This window comes from Limulus polyphemus, unplaced genomic scaffold (genome assembly GCF_000517525.1).
Source record: "Limulus polyphemus unplaced genomic scaffold, Limulus_polyphemus-2.1.2 Scaffold5313, whole genome shotgun sequence".
NCBI classification, from domain to species: Eukaryota; Metazoa; Arthropoda; class Merostomata; order Xiphosura; family Limulidae; genus Limulus; species Limulus polyphemus.
In genome coordinates, this window is record NW_013670923.1 from 18,642 (window position 1) to 22,148 (window position 3,507).

Consider the following 3,507-nt stretch of genomic DNA (forward strand, 5'->3'; position numbering starts at 1 on the left):
CCATGCCGGGCACTCGATTGTATTAAGTACAGTAAAGTTTAGTCCTAACTAAACTAAAGTAAAAAAAAAAATCGTACACAGATTACAGTGTTAATTTATCTCTTTATCGAACTTAGGCCTAACATAAGTTAAAGTTAAAGTACGGCCTATATACAAGTGGATTTACACATTTCCTTGTCTACGATTACAATTCGTTTGTATTGTGCTAGAAATATTATATTTAAAGAAGTACTGTTACAATAAAGATACTAATTTGGCCGGAAATGTTTTGCGGGTCTCTGGTAGTGAAACATAATTCTGATAGAAACAACAAGGGTTAGATCTACTAAAGATAAAAATATATATAATTAAATATTCTACTTCAATGTCCATACATAATATTCAACAAACTATATCATTATGTTGGTTGTAAAATTAAATGCACCTGTTTTTATTTTCCAAGGCCGTTTCGGTACTTATTATCTTCTTCACCTGAAGACTCGTCAAATCGTGAGCTGTAAACTGATCTGTATTTCTTAACAAGATGGAATCTAGGTTGATTCCCCCCCCCCCTTGGGAAAGGGGCGTGAAATCCAAGGTCACGTTCAAGTACTTTAATGAAAAATCCACAAGGCTTTGGTAACAAGGGAGGGGCATGATCTTCCAACGCCATATTATCAACAGTACCTAAATGTATGTATGTATTCATATATCTTAGATGGTATTTCTGTTACGCAACGTGCCATATACTTCACATCTACGAAACAGAATACCGAAACGTTAACAGCAATTTAGATGTACATTTTGTAAGCCGGGATATTGGAAGTTAGACAGGAATTTATATCAAGCTAATTAGCTTATAACTCTGTTACTGAAAAAAAAAAATGTGTCTGAATCACGGTTACGACTGATGTATCGATAAAGAAGTGAAAATCAACAGACCTGATTTAGTCCTAACATAAACTCACAATAGAAATGATGCACTAAGAAAGCGACAATATTATTTAAATTTAAACATATAACACCTGGCAGTAATATCACAAATAGCAATATAAAACTTCTTCTAGAAAGGAGATGTGTTCCATTACCAACATTTTTAATAAGTACACGTGTTAATTACTAATTAACTATGAACCTTGTTCTAGTAGTGAGAAGTGTTCCATTACCAACATTTTTAATAAGTACACGTGTTAATTACTAATTAACTATGAACCTTGTTCTAGTAGTGAGAAGTGTTCCAGTACTAACATCTTTAATAAGTACACGTGTTAATTACTAATTAACTATGAACCTTGTTCTAGTAGTGAGAAGTGTTCCAGTACTAACATCTTTAATAAGTACAGGTGTTGATTACTAACTTACAAATCTTGATCTGATGTTTATAGTTGGACAGTTCTTCTCCTCAGACCTCTGAGCAAGGTTTCGAGAAAACTCCCAAGAACAAATGTACCACAGTCAGACATCAAACAAGAGGAATGCCCTATAAGGTTTCAAGAAAACTCCCAAGAACAAACGTACCACAGTCAGACATCAAACAAGAGGAATGCCCTATAAGGTTTCAAGAAAACTCCCAAGAACAAACGTACCACATTCAGACATCAAACAAGAGGAATGCCCTATAAGGTTTCAAGAAAACTCCCAAGAACAAACGTACCACAGTCAGACATCAAACAAGGGGAATGCCCTATAAGGTTTCGGGGCCACCTAAATCTTTTGAAAAGTATGGTTATGTGCTGCAATCTCCCTCTGTGATCAAGTCTCTTCCTCCTAACAAACACTGTAAAAGTTTTTATTTTATAAAAACAAAAAAAAGAGTCTTTTAAGTATGGCGTCAGTTTATTTCCTTTAAACCTTGTTGATGTCCACTGTCCGTGACCTTGGAATGTAAAGACCACGCAAATATAATATATAAACACCACCATTACATGTTTGTAATTCATGTTGTACGTATACATTCAATGGTGAATACAAGTCTTTAAATATTCAAAAATTGGTACTTGAGAAATTATCAAGGTCTAGTACAGCGTTTGTACTGAGGGTAGGGAAGGAGACGTGTATATCAAAACCAGAGTTTTTTTTTTTTTTTCAATAGCACAAGGTCAAGAGGATTAAGGTTACTTCCATGGTTCTTTTGGCGCCCCGCACGTACAAAGTTGCTTAGGGTTGTATACACGTCGAGTCGGATAGATAGCTTTCTTTAAATACGGTAACCTAGAATCGATCTTATCGGACCAATAGCAAATGAATGTTTGTTTGAATTTCGCGCAAAGCTACACTAGGGCTATCTGCGCTAGCCATCCCTAATTTAGCAGTGAAAGGGCGAGCATGTTTGGTGGGACGGGGATTCGAACCCGCGACCATGAGATTGCAAGTCGAGCGCCCCTAACCACCTGGCCTTGCCGCCCCCCCCCAAAAAAAACTATTATAACGTTTGCACAATTACTGTGCTAAATATTACGATACGTTTTATTTTAATTTATGTAAAATGCCATTTTACTCTCCCAACGCTTAAAACGCGATACTTACAGTAATTTGACTTCTATGTTCCCATGCACATTGGAAATCCAATGTATATATTGTTACGACAGCAGAAGTCACGTTACGCTGGTAACACGTGATGAGTTTCTAGAAGGATCATAAAGGTTCGAGTGTTTGCCAGACGCCCTCTATTTTTGTATATATAAGCTCGGCAAATAAAGCGGAAATTGAGTCAAGTGAGCGGTACTGACCGTAAGTAAAGCGCGTGAATCGTTGTGAATTATAGCGTGTGTTTAAGTTAAAGTGACGGTGGAAATTCTGCGTATTGCAAAGTTGTATTGAGAAAGAATAAACTAGTTTTATTTAAGAAAGGACTTGTGTCGCTGAAGTTTTTCGGAAATAATTTCTACGGGAAATTAACCAACGACCAGAGACGTAACAATATCAAGACACACAGTAATGTATCGTACGACCCAAAACAAAACCGCACGACACCCAATGTGTTATTAACACGAATGAAAACTTTGGTGTTTTATAAATCATCCATATAATAGCCCAGGTTAATTAAAACTCTCCCAGGTCTCCTTGCCTTACATTCCAAATTTCAAGGAAATCTCTTTTAATCCTTAACGTATTAGAACAGATCAAACATAGCCTGAAATTCTTAATTTTTTCTCCTTCGCACCATTGAAAAAAAAAACAAACAACAACAACAAAAAACACTTCCGTTTAAAAGATTTCTTTCAAATTTGGTGCATTCAAAATTTTATAAAATTTGTAAAGTGTGCATGCATACTACAAGAGATCACCTGGGCCGCTGTTTTTTTTTGTCAAGCAGGGTGCCTTTAAAATGTTCAGAAAAAGATCTATAGTAATGTTTGGTGCCTTTAAAATGTTCAGAAAAAGATCTGTAGTAATGTTTGGTGCCTTTAAAACGTTCAGAAAAAGATCTATAGTAATGTTTGGTGCCTTTAAAACGTTCAGAAAAAGATCTATAGTAATGTTTGGTGCCTTTAAAACGTTCAGAAAAAGATCCATAGTAATGTTTGG

General features: G+C 35.7%; 1 protein-coding gene across 2 annotated transcripts in view; it reads right to left on the reverse strand.

Moving 5' to 3' along the window:
- The window catches only part of LOC106472417 (dual oxidase maturation factor 1-like), a 31,788-nt gene that overhangs the window by 11,946 nt on the left and 16,335 nt on the right, over positions 1-3,507 (reverse strand). The gene's annotated exons all lie outside the window — the stretch shown is intronic.